The sequence below is a fragment of the Pseudorca crassidens genome, chromosome 6, assembly GCF_039906515.1.
Source record: "Pseudorca crassidens isolate mPseCra1 chromosome 6, mPseCra1.hap1, whole genome shotgun sequence".
NCBI lineage: Eukaryota > Metazoa > Chordata > Mammalia > Artiodactyla > Delphinidae > Pseudorca > Pseudorca crassidens.
Genome location: NC_090301.1, coordinates 121,021,427 through 121,039,184, shown reverse-complemented (window position 1 = coordinate 121,039,184; position 17,758 = coordinate 121,021,427). Strand labels below are relative to the sequence as shown.

Here is a 17,758-nt window from a genome sequence, read left to right as displayed (position 1 = left end):
GTCTCTCTCCCCATCCCACTCTCATTTTTGGTTCCAGTCAGAACAACTTATAGACTTTCATGTTTAGTCTAGCCCCAGTACACAGGAAGTGATAATTCATAATACAATGACATTGTAGCAACAGTAATATCGATATTCACTCATTCTGCTGCAAGGAATCCTTGAACAATGGCGATTTTGATTGCTAAGGAAAAAACAAAAAATCATCTGCTTGACTATTTGTCTGCCTCAGGAGATTCCTAAATGATGTTGTTGATTTGTTAAATGTAATTAAAGAGACAGGTTCCTTTAGTCCAATCAAAGAATCCTACTACTCTGCTTTTAGAACTCAAAAGTAAAGAGAGCATCCATATCTCTCTGTTGACAAGTCAGTGTATCTCCTAGTTGAAGAATGTTATGTGGATGATGTAAGGCATTCCCCATGGTTACTGAGAGCTTCATTTGATAATGGAGATATAAGTCTCCATCTACACATGAAATATGTTAAGGTTAAGTGTGCGGTTCAAATGTTACGTGTATATCCCTCCAGGGTGCTGGGTTTCATAGTGTAGTACCACCGTGGGTGTCCACCCTCCCTCTAGCTTGTTCCTCTAAGGACTTCAGAGAATATTGGCAACTCATTTTTGGAAAATTTACCTTGAACAAACCTTTAAGAGAGAATGACCTCTAACAAGTGGCAAGGCCAAAAATTATCCCATTTTTATAGCCAACATATATCAGTGACAAAAGAAGAAAGGCTTCGGGTGTGATTACAATTGCTGGTGCTTTTAGAACCCGCTATCAACAATATAAATCATGACAGAAAGTACCTATCTGCCACCCACAGACTTTTTTTGACCCACCTACTTCCAGACAAGTAGATAAAGTTCAGTCAGATTTACAAGCTCATTTCAAATATAAATTTGCTTATACGAAGTGAAAACATTTGTTCATTTATTCAAAATATAGATTAACTCTATCTATCATCTATCTATCTATCTATATTAGATGATTCCCAAATACATGCTAGACTGTACTCTAAGTATTGGTGATACTGCATAAACAAGCTCACTGTATCCCCCCTCCTCTCAGGGAGCTCATTTAAACCAGGCTTTGACTGGAGAGAAGTTAGCTTGGAATCATCGGCTTCCGGTCATGTTCATCCCAGCCAAGAAGTTAGACACTCCAGGAAATTACAAGGCTATTTTCCTACAGTGGAGGCAGTTCTGCTCTCCTGTCCAAATGAAGTCAAGGCCAAGAGAAAAGTGGGCCTCTGGTACCCAGAGCCTCCAAGAGGCAGCCTGTCATTTCTCTGGCAGCCAATTTTAATGGGAAACTTACAGCACTCAACCACCCAGGCATGTCTTAGCAGACAAGAATAAACCCCAGAGGAAGTGGGGTGAGGAAATGGATCTTCCAGGTTTGAAGAGAATATTATAGCTACTGTGTTAGACAGGGTCCTTCAGAGAAAGAGATCCAGTAGGATGTATGGGTATTTATATATAAATAAATATATATGTGTATAAAAAGATTTATTCTAAGGAATTGACTCACGATTATGGAAGATGGTAAATCCCAAGATCTTGCAGGGTGGATCAGCAAGCTGGAGGTCCAAAAAAGCTGATGGCATAATTCCAGCCTGAAGGTGCAGGTTCCAGACCCAGAAAGAGCACGTTTCACTTTGAGTCTAAAGTCAGGAAAAAAGCAAATGCACCAGTTTGAAGGCAGTCAGGCAAGAAAACTTCTCTCTTCCTTGGGAGAAAGTGCTATTTTTGTTCTATTTGGACCTTCAATTGATTGAATGAGGACATACCAAATTATTTCTCTATTATTTATCTCTTAAGGTAGGAACTTATAGATTTGAGACCTTTTCATCTTCTAATGTGATAACTTAGTGCTATAAAAAATTCTTTCAGTACTTTCTAGCTAATTCAATATATTTTGATATCATCATTTCATTTTACATTCAGTACTATGTATTTGTAAATTTGCTTTGAGACTTCCTCTTTGATATATAGATTATTTATAGATTATTTGTGTTGCTCAATTTTCACATTTTGAGATTTTCTTGTTGTCTGTGTCTCGTTTGGTTCCATTCTGACCAAAGAATATACTCTGTACGATTTCAATTAATTTAAATTTTTGAGGTTTATTTGACGGCCCATGATATGGTCTATCTTAGTGAATGTTCCATGGGCCCTTGAAGAAAATGTGTAACTTGTTCGGTGGAATATTTTATTTATATAGACAAATAGATAAATAGGTAGATAGATATGGTTAGATACAGATATATAGATATAGATATATAAATATATACATTGAACAATATATTGTTCAGTTTTTCTATACCTTTGCTAATTTTCTGTCTAGTAATTTGCTAATTTCCTCACCTTTGCTAATTTTCTGTCTAGTAATTTGCTAATTTCCTCACCTGCTGAGATGAGGGTGTTGAAGTTCCCAACTAATTGTGGATTTGTCTACTTTTTCTTTCAGCTCCTTCAATTTTTAATTAATGTATTTTGAGGCTCTTGTATAGTTTTGGTGTGGACACATTTAAGATTTCTATGTCTTCTTGGTGGACTGATATTTTTATCATTAGGTAATGTCTCACTTTGTAGTGATTTTCCTTTCTCTGAAATCTCCTTTATTCAAAATTAATATACAGCACTACTGCTTTTTTAAAAAAATTGCATGGTATATCATTTTACATTCTTTTACTTTCAACCTCCCTACATCCTTTATTTGAAGTGAATTTTTTGTAGACCACATATCACGGATCATTTTTCTAGTCACTGCCAATCTGTGCCTTTGATTGGGGTATGTATGTGTATGTGTATTTTTCAGGTAATTATTGATATATTAGGGCTTAATTTGGCCTTGTATAACTTGTCTTGCCTCTGTTTTTCCTTTTGTTTCTCGTCTTACCTTCCTGTGGGTTACATGGACATTTTTTCCCATAGAATTCTACACTGATTTATTTATAGTTTTTATTTATATCTTCCTTTATAGTTTTCTTTCTAGTTGCTACAGGTATTACAATATATTTGTCTATATGTAACACACACGTGTGTGTATATGTGTGTGTGTGACAGATCACTCTCTATTAGCACTGACATTTTGAAATTTCAAATATAGAAACCTTATTTTCATTTATGTATCTCTAATCTCCACACTTTTAAAATGTAATTGTCTTAAATATTTATCTTATATACATTGATCTTCACATTAGATGGGTTTATGATTTTTCCTTTAACTATCAAATGTGATTTAGGAAACTCACAAGAAGTAAGATAGTCTGTTTTATTTACCCCTATTTTTACCCATTTCTATATACTTTCCTTTCTGAAGTTCCAAGCCTCCTCCCGTCATTCTCTGTTTTGTTTCGACTCTAACCTCCAGTAATTCTTTAAGGGTAGCGTTACTAGGAATAAGATCACATAGCTCTGGGCCTCCAGTGATATGAATACTAGCTTTTAAAAAAAATTGTCCCAAAGGATCTTGTCCATTTATTTTCCAGTCTATTTTATCACGATTGTTCAGATTTTGTAAGTTCTATTCATGTTTTCAGTATACTGAGTCTATCTTGTCATCACCACTCTACGACTGAGCACATCCAGCAAGGTTTTTTGTTTGTTTTTGTTTATCTCAGTTATTATATTTTTCAGTCCTGTAATTTCCATTTGGTTGTCTTTTACACCTACTATTTCTTTGCTGAGATTTCATAATTTTTATTTGTTTTCTCTGTAACGGTCTGGTGAAAGTTGATCATGATGGAGTCTTTGAAACTCTTATCACTGAATTCCAAGATCTGATCAATCTCTGTGTTGGCAGCTGTTAACGTTCTTCATGATGTTTTTCTCCTGACCCTTGGAATGAGGAGGGATTTTTCATATATCCTGGATATTTTGGACATTATATTATGAAACTCTGGATCCTATTTTTATTCTAGTTGTTTTAGTTGGCACTCCCACTGGGTAGGTGCAGATGCAAGGGCCAGCTTGGTTGGTACTTTCAGACATGTGCCTCCAGCATCCTGGCAAAGTGGGGAAGTGGCTGCCACTGCCTCATTGCAGAGGAGTGGGCTAGAAATCAGCCATCTCCCAGGGCACTGCCACCACCCCTGAGACAGTGGGTCATGGACTTCCATCACTCATTGGCTCCAAGTGGAGGAAGATCAGATTCCTTCTGGGCCCTGCCAACACCAGAGAGGGGGTAGGGAGGGATGAGTCATTCTGTTTTGTTGCTGCACGGTAGGGGGTAGAAGTTCAGTCTCCCCCCCCCCCTCCACTCATAAGAGGTTGGTAGGTATGGAATACCAACTAGCCCCACCTCGCACATCTTATTTTCTCTAGCTCATGATGGGTGTTCTGGAAGTAGAGCTCTCTACTGGGTCTCTCTGGTCACAGGGAAGAGGAGAAAGTGAAGTGTTTACTAGCTTATTTGTGCACCACAGTGTTCTGGTTCCTCACGGAGAGGTGATGAAGCCCAGTTGGTGATAGTTTTGTCTTATACTGTCTGGTTAAGTATTCTTACTGTTGGGTTGGGTGTGGGCTCTGCTCCCTGATGATGTGATCCAAGCAGGGGAGGGAAGATAAAGTCCCTGTTCACCACCTGGGAGGGGGTGTAAGTCATGTGAGGCACACTCTGACTGCTTGGGAGGGTGGGAGGAGGGGAGGGAGGGGATAGGATGAGGTGGAAAACCAACTATCAAGTTCCTGCTCAGTCGCAAAGAAACTACAGTGGGGAGGGAGGCCATGGGCCATTTGTTCCGTTGGCATCTAGCTGGAATAGAGAGCATTTCACCTACAAAGGTTTTCTGGTATTCAGCTATCCCTTTCTTGGCTATTTGGCTGGGAGTAACAGGCTTTCCTGGAGTTGTTTTGGTTTATGCCTGTTGGTGTTTCAGGATTGGAGGCTTAGGCAATGCCCTGCCAGACAGTAAAGGAAACCAGGGAACTCACTGCCACATCATTGCTCAAGTTCTTAGGTCTGTCAGAAGCCCACCTTCAAATCCTTCAGAGACATCCCATGCTTGTTTACTGTTTTACATTCAAGGCTTTTTAGTTGTAAGGAGGAAGACCTGAGAGGAATGGGGCTACTCCATCTTCACAGAACTGGAAACCTGTCTGCTTCACCATATTTTTGTGAGAATTAAATGAGATACTGTTGGGGAGGATTAAATGATGTAAATGATGTAGTGCTGGTGTATCCTAAGAATACAGTAAATATTACCTATTATGGGTCTCCTGAGGCCTTCAGTGGAGTTGATGAAAAATTAATCAGTCCATCTAAGAAAGAAATGGAAAATTTTATTTGAGCCAGATTTGAGGACTATAACCCAGGAAGAGCATCTCAGAAAGCTCTGAGAACTCTTCCACCCATTAGAAGTCAAGGCACAGTTACATAAGTTTTTTGAAACAGAGGGCTGTACATTAAATGATGTACTGTTGACAGTTTACACAATCTGGAGCTAAGCATCACTGTGTTCCTTTACAAGATCAAGAAGGAGTGTTATCTTTTAAGGAGTTGTTGATGCTAGGAGAATGTTGCTCTTTATGGTTGAGCAGGTATTGCTGCCAGTGGGGGAGGTTTGGTAGATGCAAAATGCAGATACAAATGCACGAGAGTAGGGAGAGAGGGGGCCAAAGGTCAGGGAAAATGTTTTATGTTTAAATTTTTCTCGTCTTGCCATAAAATATGAATTTTATTTCAGAGTGGGAAACAAGTTCAGAAGTCAAAAAAACAGGGAAGAAGTGAGAGAAATGGAGTTCAAGGCAGACCAGGGTAAACAGCATCGGTTTAAATCATGAGGTTTTGGGGTAATGGAGGCCTCTCTACTGTGGTACCAGATAAACAATAGAAAAATAGACCTGCTAACTTCAAATTCCTAGCCAGACTGGGCATACTGGTCTCCTATATTATAATGTTAGTACACTGCCCTGGCTTTAAATACCTCTCAATACATGAAAGATGTTGGTATAACTAATGGGGAGATAATGATGATTCATTTTTATTTTCATCTGAGGTTGGATAGAAATAAATGAATTATTTTAATCATCTACACGTTTCTCTTGGCCCTAATACAAATTTAAATTTAACATAATTATTAAAATGTAGCAGTGAAAAATTCAAATTTAGAGCTGTGTCAACAATTGTCCAATAAATCATAGAGGTACGAATAAAACCAAAACCTGAGACTTGAAAATAAAATATTAATGTTTGGTGATTCAGAAACAGCACTAATAAAAGGTAAAAGAAGCAAAGTTAGGAAATGTAAACATAATCTCTGTAACAATATTTAATCATAATATTTTATCATTTTATAATTATCATTTAGCTTTATTTTTGATTGAGGTCCATCAGATCACAAAATCATCATCCATCATTAAAAACTTCATTAATGTAAACAAATAAGACCAAATGTAGATAGTAAAATTAATTTATCTTGTGAGTCCATCAGATAAGTGTCAATGTGTGTGTGTGTGTGTGTGTGTGTGTGTGTGTGTGTGTTTTCCTACAGGGTAATGGAAATTTTATTCTTGATAGCTAATCTGACATCTTATAAATTCACTGTTAATAGCAGGCTGAGAAAGCTTCAAGCAATCTCAAAGAAACATTGAATTTAACTTCTCTATTTAGAAAGAACCACATCTAAATGCTGTTAGATGGATTGGGTTTTCTTTCCTTTTCCACTTTTTTTTGTTTTTTACTTTATGAAAAAATTTTTATATTTAAACAATTTTAAACTTATATAAAATTGACAAGAAATGTGCCAAGAATTTCTTTATGCGCATAAGATTTGGCAATTGCTGACATTTTGCAACATCTAATTTATTATTTTCTCTTTCTGAATCATTAGAGAGCAAGTAGCAATCACTGAACCCCTTTTTGATTAAGCACTTCAGGAATTTCAGGATTGCATGGTAGCTTTATTTTTAAGGAACCTCCATACTGTTTTCCATAGTGACTATACAAACTTACATTCCCACCAAAAATGCAGGAGGGTTCCCTTTTCTCCACATACTGTCAGTACTTGTTATTTCTTATCTTTTTGATGTTAGCCATTTTAACAGGTATGTGGTGATATCCATTGTGGTTTTGATTTGCATTTCTCTGATGATTAGTGATGTTGACCATCTTTTCATATGCCTGTTGGTCATCTGTATATATTCTTTGGAAAAAAAGTGTATTCAGGTCCTCTGCGTCTGTTTTTAATTAGATTTTTGTTGTTGTTGTTATTAAGTTGTATTAATTCTTTACATTGATATATTTTAGATATGGATCCTTTATCAGACATATGATTTGCAAATATCTTACTCTCATTTACTAGTTTTCCTTTCGGTTTTATTGATGTTTTCCTTCACTGTGAAAGAGCTTTTTAGTTTGATGAAGTTCCATTTATTTTTGCTTTTGTTTCTATTGTCTGAGCAGACAGATACAAAAAAATATTGCTAAGTTCAACGTCAAAGAGTATACTGACTGTATTTTCTTCTAGGGTTTTTATGGTTTTATTGATCATTTCTATTAATTTTCAGTCTCTATTTTATTTATTTCTATTCTGATCTTTATTAGTTCCTTCCTTCTACTAACTTTGGGCTTTGTTCTTTTTAAAATTTGTTTAGGTGTAAAGTTAGGGGTTTTTTTTAAGATTTTTCTTTTTTCTTGAAGGAGGCCTGTATCACTATAAACTTCCTCTTAGAATTGCTTTTGCTGTATCCCATAAATTTTGGAAAGTGAGTTTCTATTTTTATTCAAGGTATTTCTTGATTTCCTCTTTGATTTCTTTGTTGACCCATTGGTTTTTTAGTAGCCTATTGTTTAGTCTCTATGAGTTTGTGTTTTTTTCCCATTTTTTCCTGTAATTGATTTCTAGTTTTATACCATTATGGTTGGAAAAAATGCTTGATATGATCTTAATCTTCTTAAATTTACTGAGGCTTGTTTTGTGTCCTAGCATGTTATCTACCCTGGTGAATGTTCCATGTGGGCTGCTTATGAATGAAATGTTCTGTAGCTATCTATTAAGTCCATCAGGTCTAATGTGTCATTTAAAGCCAATGCTTCCTTATTGTATTTCTGTCTAGATGATCTATGCATTGATGTAAGTGGGGCAATAAATTTCCCTACTGTTATTGTATTACTGTCAATTTCTCCCTTTATATCTGTTACTATTTGCTTTATATATCTAGTTGCTCCTATGTTACTTGCATATTTTCAAGTGTTATATTCTCTTCTTGGATTGACCATGTTATCATTATGTAATGCCCTTCTTTGTCTTTTGTTATATCCTTTTTTTAAAGTCTATTGTTTTCTTATATGAGTATTGCTACTAGTTTTCTTTTTTTTTCCATTTTCATGGAATATCTTTTTCTATCTCTTCACTTTCAGTCTGTTTGTATCTTTAGAACTGAAGTGAGTCTCTTATAGCTGCATATAGATGGGTCTTGTTTTTTAATCCATTCAACCATCCTATATATTTTGATGGGGGCATTTAGTCTATTTACCTTTAAAGTGATTATTGATAGGGATATTGATATTTTGTTACTTGTTCTCTGGTTGTTTTTGTAGTTCTGCTCTGTTCTTTCTTCTTCTTTTAGTTTCTTCTCTTGTGGTTTGATGATTTTCTTTAGTGTTATGTTTGGGATCCTTTCTCTTTTTTGTGTATCTATTGTAGTAGGTTTTTGGTTTGTGGTTACCATGAGATACTTATACATATAGATATAATAACCTTGCTGGGTAGATTATCCTTGGTTGTAGGTTTTTATTTTTTAATTTAATTTCAGGACTTTAAATATGTCATGCCACTCCTTTCTAGTCTGCAAATTTGCTGCTGAAAAATCAGCTGATAATCTTATAGGGATTCCCTTGTATACGACCCTGTTTTTCTCTTACTGCCTTTAAAATTTCATCTTTACCTTTAACTTTTTTCATTAAATATGCTATGTCTTGTCCTTCCTAGACCTGGATAGCAGTTTCATTCCTGAGGTTTGGAAGTTATCAGCCATTATTTCATCAAATATGTTCTCTGAGTTTTCTCTCTCTCTTCTCCTTCAGGAACCCCTATAAAGTGAATGTTATTATGATTCATGTTGTCCTAAAGTTCCCTTTAAATATCCTCATATTTATTTTTACTTTTATTTATTTATTTATTCTTGGCTGTCTTCTGTGATCTCAGTTCCCTGACCAGGGATCAAATCCAAGCCCTCATCAGTGAGAGCACAGAGTCCTAACTACTGGACCACCCAGGAATTCCCTATCCTCATATTTTTAAATTCTTTTTTCTTTGTGCTGCTCTAATCGGGTGATATCCACTATTGTCTTTCAGATCACTTATGTGTTTTTTCATCTCCCCTAATCTGTTGTTGATTTCCTCCTTTCATTTCAGTTATTGTATCCACCAACTCTGATTTGTTTTTTTTTTTAAATATATTGTCTAATTCTTTGTGAAGTTCTCACTGTGTTTCTCTATTCTTCTCCCAAGTTCAGTGAGCATTTTTATGACCATTGCTTTAAACTCTTTGTCAGGCAAATTACATATCTGTTTCATTAGGATTTTTTCCAGGGTTTTATCTTGTTCTTTCTTTTGGACATATTTCTCTGTGTTCTAATTGTTTTTGACTTTTTGTGTTTGTCTCTATGAAATAAGCAAAATATTTACCTCTCTTAGTCTTGAAGGTGTGACCTTATGTAGGAGTGTCCCTATGCAGACTCTGTGTGCTTGGTGGCTTTGGCAGGAAGGTTAGAGCTGAATCGAGCACAGGTCAGGGCTATTTATGGAGCATGCTGGTGTCTCTGCATTGGTTGGGAGGGGGCTGGAGTCAAAGCCCAATCCGTGCCATGGGCCGCTGCCTCATTGGTGGGAGGTGTGTCTGGAGGTCAAGCCCAGTGCCAACCAGAACTTCTCCCAGGGTATGTTGGAGGCTGCTGCCTTAGCAGGGGTGGGCTGGAGCCAGAGGTGCTAGAGCTTGATGCTGGCATGAGCTGGGGTTTCTCCAAGGGTGCGCTGGGTGTTTCTGCCTTGGTGGAAGCAGGTTGAAACCAGAGAGGTTAGATCCGAGTCCAGCACCGGCTCGGACTTCTCCTGGGGCTTGTTAGAACTAGAACCAGGAGTGGGCTGGGGGACTGGAGTCAAAGGGGCTAGAGACAGCCTTGTGTAAGTAGGAGCTTCTCCTGGGGCATGATGGATCCAGAGATGGGTGTGAGCTGGGTGGCATGCTGTGGCAGCCTGGGCAGGTCAGCTACAGCAACAGGCACTTTTCAATCTGCTGCCTCTGCACTGGGACTCAGACTAAGGATGTCTATATGTGTCCTTTAAGAGCAGAGTCTTGGTTTCCTAAAGCCCTCTTGCTCTCCCAGTCATAAGCCCCACTGGTTTTTAAAACCTATCAAGGGGATTCATCTTCCTGGCACCAGTCCCCATGGCAGGGGTGCCTAATATGGGGCACAAATTCCTCACTTCTTAGGGTGGTTCTCACAGTTTGTGATATATCCTTCTTCTTTGGCATCACCTGCCAGAGGTGTGGGTCCTGATTAGATCGCTTCTCTTCCTCTCCTATCTGTCTCATGTGCTTTTTTCTTTATATCCTTAATTGTGAAAGAGCTATTTTACTAGTCTCCGGATCATTCTCAGAGACAATTAACCTACAGGTAGTTGTCATTTTGGTGTGTTCATGGAAGGAGGTGAGCTCAGAATCTTCCTACTCCACCATCTTGACACCATCTCTCAAATGTCCTTTGTTTTCTTTCCCTTTTGTTGTTTAACTACCTTGACTAGAACCTTCAGTAAAATATTAAACAGAAGTGGTGAGAGTGGCCATCCTTGTGTTTTGCTTGACTTAAGGGGAAATACATTTGCTCTTTCACTATTAAGTGTAATGTTATCTGTGGGTTTTATCAAGTTTTTTATCTCCATGTATTGATATAATTACATTTTCTCCTCCAACCTATTAAAGATGTGTATTACATTAACAGATTACTTTTTTTGAAATACATTATAAACGCTATTTGTTCATAGTATACTTTTTTCTAAATATACTATTGTGTTTGATTTACTGGCACCAGGAGGATAAGCCACCTTAACTGGTTTTAAAAACCAGTGGGGTTTATGACTGGGAGAGACAGAGGACTTTAGGAAAACAAGACTCTGTTCTTAAAGGGCACATACAAACTTATTCAACCCAAGTCCCAGTTCAGAGGTGGCAGATTGAAAAGTACCTGCTCCTATATATTTTATTTAATATAGAAGTAAAACTTAATGGAATGAGAGCACATTTATTTTGACTAGACTACCTGGTTCTGTCAGAAGTAGTTAGGACCATAAGAAAAAAGGATTTATTCTCTTTGTGACTTAGGTCTCTCCTTTATAAAAAACAAAATAAAAGCCTTTAACTCATAATGGATTTTGAGGATCAAATAAGTTAATATAAGTGAAATGCTATATATTTGCTATTATTAAAATTCATTATTAAGTTTTTTTCAGGAAGACAGTTGGTCTAAAATTTATATTTTTGATTTCTTCTTATAGTTTTGATTTCTTCTTATATGTCAGATCACCTAGCACAATGCCACATAGAATTTTTATGAAAAAATATGCATCATGCTTATGTTTTTTACCAGAAAATAAAATCTGTGAGTCTTCTCTAAGACAGATTCCTACATTTTAAACAAACTGTAGCTGCAGAGACTTTGCCACCTAGTTTCCTCACACCAGTGAGCAGATAAGAAGGTTGAAAGATACAGGAGACATTGCATCATGAATTGCCATAAACTTTACACATATTCTGACCATCCAAATCTATGCATACGTCAATCTGTAGAGCACAAAAATACCTTGATTGATGAAGCAGGAAATCTTGACATCTTGAAAGGAGCAAAATATCAATTGATGTCGACTCTGAGATGACATAGACGTTGGAATTATCAGATAAAGAGTCTGAAGTAGCTACTATTATCACGTGCCAATAGGCACTTGAAAAGATGCTCAGTGTCACTAATCATCAGGGAAATACAAATCAAAACCATAATGAGGTATCACTTCACACCTCTCATATTTTTTAGTTAAAATATAAGCATTATCTCTGAGCAATAACAACAATAAATAATATTTAAAGGCTATTCTATTTATAGATTTTAGGTACATTATCACTAGATAATAATCATGTTCTTCCCATTTCTGATTTGAAAGCTAGTTTGGTGCCTGGAATAGCAGCCAGGCAGAAGTATTTCTTAGATGGATATAATAAATTTAATATGAATCATTACTACATATCCAAGTCAGGTACCATGACTTTTTCATACAGATGAGCATTCTGAGATCAGAGCAGTGAAGATCAGAGTCACTAGGTCAGCAGTTGGAATGTTCTTTCTGATACAGCTCCCCCACTAAAACAGGGAGTGAGTAAAGCACATTTCCCACCTGACACTGGTAATAAAGAGTATACTAAGCTACAGAAGTCACGTATGTATAGTCTCTTAAGTGTAGATAATGGTAGTTCACATCAAAGAAATTAATTTCCTCCAAATTTGAAGCTAGTTTGGTTTGAATATATTTGAGTAATAAACACAAGTTAATGTTCTTGGAGTTTTAGGGGGCCCAAGTCAGTGACATGATACCCTGAAAAAGTGCAAAGACTAAAAAGAGACTTGACTTCTTTGATCAGTGTTATTAGAAACAGTCGTTTTGAAAGCTTTGTCTCTAGTATCTTAATTGTGAAGATGTCATCAAAACTGTCACATGTGTCCATGATGGTTGTGAAAGAACAGAGGTTGGAGACCTATTTCACACAAGTGTGATGTGAGATCATGTTTCAAATTCCTGCTGTCACCAGGAGAATGTGTGCAGTCCCTCACAGGGAGCTCCCACTGGGTTTATTCAACACATCAACACCAAAAATGTCTTTCTGCTTCTATGCACCAGCGTGGTGCTTTTTTACAATACCAAACATTTAATGTCTTTTTCTCTTTGGGCATTACCTTCTAAGAAATTTTGAACTAAACTAATAGCCTATGTCTGACAATTGAGCAAGTCTATATGTTCATTTTCATGATGGTCTCAGCTTAACACTTTCTCTTGCCTTTTTTTTTTTTTTAATTTATTTTATCTTAATTAGCCACAATTTTGGTAAGATTCCTATAAGTCTTTGGAAGAAACAGGGGTATCTGTGTAGATAAGAAGTTCTTTAGTATAAGCTATGACAATAAATCAGTAAAATGTTAGAACCCACTTTACAGATAAGGAACCTGAGACACTGAGATGTAAAGTGACTTTCCAAGGACAAAGTCGGTGTGCTAAAGCCTTAGCTTCATGATTTTTCACATTCCAATTCCTTTTCTCACATGGTCGTATGTCCAATGTACACATAGACTTGGCAAACCCTTCATTCCCTCATCACTGCTTTCTACTCTCTGCTCAGATGTGGCTTCCTCCCCTTCTGTCAGACATATTTGGGCTCTTTTGATGTTTCCTATTCATTTCAATATATAAGAGAGTAAGAAGCATGAAGTCACACTTAGGATATGACCGGTCTGTCTCACTTGCAGAAGAAGCTGTCAAAGGTAAAGAAGACTATTGACTTAGCTTGGACTGTGCCTCTAAACACCCAGTTTGTTCTCAGTTATAAAACAGACTGACTTATTTTTGAGTTCATCTTTTCTTAAAATTTCATCTGAGAATCTTAAAACATGTCAGATGTTAAATCTTTAATTTGAAACTTTTTCTTAAGATTTCTTATTGATATGAAATAATTGGGGCAGAGTTTACTTAATATAAAATATTTTACCATAGTATCATAAGCCTATAAGTTAAAGTCTCTCATTTTGGCCAATGTCAAAAAACCTCAGAATTGATATCTGCACAAGGACTATGCCAGAAATCGTGCCAAGGAAGACGTGAAGTTAATGAAGACATGACCAGGCACCACAAAGCTAATTAGTGCACCGAATCTTCCTGTAGAAGGAAATTTGCTGTCATCATCCCTGGGTCCTAATTTGAGAATGACCTCAAGTCACACTTCCCAAGGTATTCCCAAGGGATTCCATACCAAGGGCTGTGATAGATGCAAGGGAAAATATACTGTCTCCATACATGTATACATTTGTTCCTTTAACTGTTAAAGTTTAATGGTTTATTTTTACTACACGTTTCTCAGACCTTAATAGATTAAAAAACACTGTCAATCTCAAAAAAAGCAATGTGATGGCCAGTCTTCCTTCAGCTTATATGGCCAAAGGTGAAACTTCTTGGAAATAGTGCCCCATGAATCACTGTGAAATAAACACATAAAAGTAGATACATCATTTTATTCATTCATGTTTTCAAGGATAAAAATTTAACTAGGTACATAGTCTTAAATGTACATTTTGGTCCTTAAGGGCATGGAGCCATGCTGCTGGGTTTGTAACTGACTCCATCACATATTAGCCATGAGAATTGGGACAAATAATTTAACCTTTCCATTCCTTAGTTTCCTCAATGACAGAATCTATACCAGAGGTTTGTTACAAAGACAACTTGCAATGATAAAGATTTTTGGAAGCCATAGATGCATATTTATTTCCCATTCCAATTTATTTTTCCTCTTCTCACATGGACATATGTCTAGTGTGCCCATAAACTCGGTACAGAGCGCCTTGGCCTCTTCACTGCTGTCTTTTTAGGTGTGTCTTCCTCCTTTGTTAGACTGCACTGAGGTTTTTTGAGGGGTTTTGATGTTTTCTACTCATTTGGATACGTAGAAGAGCCTGAAAAAACTTGGCAAGTGTTGGCTAATGTGCATATGATTTCTTTTTCTTATGTATTATATGTAATACTTTCTCATATATCATACATAAACAGTTCAACAATCATGAATAGATGAGTTTATTTGAAATCGTTACATTTAAAAATGTGTCCAAATTGTTAGGTCATATTTTCATTGTTGTATCAAATATACATTAAGTTTCTTGTATCTTCAGTCCTATAAAATCTTTCTAGTTACTGTGAGAAGACTCTTGCTTTTTTTTTTCTTTTCTTTATTTTTGGTTGCTGTGGTTTTTTGTTCGTTTTTGTGTTGTAAGATTTGAAGGAGATAAAGAAGTGATCCATGTTTGGTATTGGGGAAAAGCATCCCTGAGCCCCCAAGGATCAGAGGTTCTTCAAAAGTTGCAGAGGTCTTTCAGATAGAGTCTTTGCATATTCAGTCTCCATGGACTTCTCTGAGACTAAGTTCAAACAGATGTATCCTTAGGAAGCATTTGGTACAACATTCACTACCATCGGTGGAATCCCTATTATGTGCATGGTTCTTTACACCTGCTGTTTCTCATCCTCATAATATTCTGATGATATCAATAATCTCACTTTCAGATAAGGAAACTGGCTTGAGGAAGTTCCATAGCTAGTGACATATGGAACTTGGGTCATAAACCAGGACTCACTGGTATCAAAGTCCATCTCTTTGAGCTCCACCCTGCAGCCACACTAGCTCTGAAATCAGAACCAGCCATTGTCTTTCACATGAAGAGGCTGGGTGGCCAGGCAACCGAGGCAGAGACAATCAAATTAAAGGCAGCCAAACATGGGGTCAGGAATTTATTCTAATGAATCCAAATAGTTCATGTTTTCCTGTAAATTTAATGTTGTGAAGTTTGGGGAAAACTACTAAGGATTATTTTCTAGCTTTAAAATTTTTCTACCCATTAAATTTTTGGAAAAATATTTTCTCCTCTTCAATAACTGTGTGTCTTGGTTTGACCATATGAAGCTTGCTTACTTGGTTGCTTTATTTGTTATGTAAGCGAGGTTGCACAGGCATAGGCATTACACATTTCCTTAAGGGGAAATAAAATACTTCATACTTTACCTCATTAATCTCCTTACTACTCCTAGAACTTCTAAGGAGGTACGGCTATACATATAAATCAGGGAGAATGGATTCAATAAGAACAATATTAGTAAAAGGCTTAATTTGTCAAGTTGACAAGTGTATTTCTTCATTTGTGATGCCTAATCTAAAACTCACCCTCCCTCAGTGGTCACAGATCACTAACAGATCATAATGAATAAGGTATGGACATGGAAGTGACTATCAGGTTTTAAACTCTGTGTCACTTAGTTACTCATTTTACAACAATTATCAAACACTTAATATGTGCAAGCATGGTATGAAGTGTTGCAGATATATAGCAGTGGACAAAACAGACAAAAGTCTGCATGTATGAAAGTTGTGTTCAATTGAGGAGAAGGAGATAACAGACTAAGTAAATTACACACATGCATACACATACATAAACACATCCCACATATGCCACACCATCTTATGCATGAAGGTAATAAATGTTATGGAGAAAATGAAAACAGGACAAAGGAAAAGAGTACATGCATCTCGAAGAGGGGGAGGTACAATTTTAAATAGTGTGACCAGGAAAAGTTACTATGAGAAGGCGTTTGATTTTGTTTCTTTCATTTCCTTTTTTTTTTTTTCTTTTTTTGCTGTTTTTTTTCTTTTGTTTATTTGTTTGTTTTTGTGCTTTAAGATTTGAAGGAAGTAAAGAAGGGAACCATACTGGTATTGGGGAAAAGAAGAAAGAAGAAACAAGTGCAAAGGTGGGAATGTGCTAATGTGTCAGAGGAAGAAACAAGGAGATCAGTGGGGCAGAACAAATAAGGAGAGAAGACTAGGAACAGATGATATCAGATAGTGAATAGAAGGCCAGATCTTGTTGGTCTGGAAGGCTGTTCTAAAGATTTTGGCTTTGGCTTAGAGATGATAAGCTAGTAGAAAACTCTCAGAAGAATAATGGGATAAGACTTTTATTTTTAAAAGATCACGCCTCACCTTTCTTCTTCTAATTAGGTTGTAAGATGTTACAAAAGACTGACACACTGATCTTATAATAACAGAAAAATATCTAATCAGAAAGCAGAAGACACAAAGAAACACAAATGAGGTAAATTCCTGAAAGGAATAGGCCATTTCTAGGATTTGAAAGACACTAGATGCTTTTATCCCTGGGTCCAAGGCTAGAAGGAACAATCATAAAAGAAAATATGGAAGAAAAAGCCTAACTTCAAATCAAATGTAATGTTCATGTGAAGCTCGGTACAAGGAATGAGAGTTCCTAGGTACTCTGATCACAGAGTGAGTCAACATTCATCCACATTTTCTTTTACATGGGCCATTTGCTGTGGGAAGCAGCACAGCAAAGACTCAGGGGTAAGCAAATAAAATGGGTAGAAGTCCTCCTAAAGTATCTGAGACCATTGCTTAGTGCAAGGCAGCAGCCTGAGGAAGAATTTTTAAACAAATATGGTAAATATATCAAAAAATAAGTAAAAACAGCAAAGGAAGATTACACACATGATCAGATGAGGGATTCAGAAACAAAGAAAACTACAAAAAAGAAGAAACAGAAAATCTAGAATTAAAAAGCATCAGAAATGATGACGTCGTTTGATAGATTTCACAGTAGATTGGACACAGCAAAAGAAAGGATCAGGGAACTGACGTGCAAAGAGAAAAATACATTTAAAAGTAAACTGAATAGTCCATCTAAGACTGTGAGAGAATGTTACATGGTTTAACACATATGTAACTTGACCCAGCAGGAGAAGCGAGAGGCTTACAAATATAATAATCATTATTATTTTTTTAAATTTTTATACAATTTTTAGAGGTTACATTACATTTACAGTTATTACAAAATATTGGCTAGGTGATATTCAAGAAGCCAAGGGAGGATAATTTTTTTTTATAAATAAAGGATAATGCTGAGAAGGTAAAAAATGTAAAAAAGAAGTCTG

General features: G+C 36.4%; 1 long non-coding RNA gene across 1 annotated transcript in view; it reads right to left on the bottom strand.

Moving 5' to 3' along the window:
* Window positions 1–1,532: 1,532 nt before the first annotated feature.
* LOC137225923 (uncharacterized) overlaps window positions 1,533–17,758 on the bottom strand; it is a 152,373-nt gene continuing 136,147 nt past the window's right edge. Inside the window, exons 2-3 of the long non-coding RNA XR_010944089.1 lie at window positions 5,212–5,267; window positions 1,533–1,666 (exon numbers count right to left, since the gene is read on the bottom strand). This is a non-coding gene — a long non-coding RNA (uncharacterized lncRNA). The remainder of the gene's footprint in view (window positions 1,667–5,211; window positions 5,268–17,758) is intronic.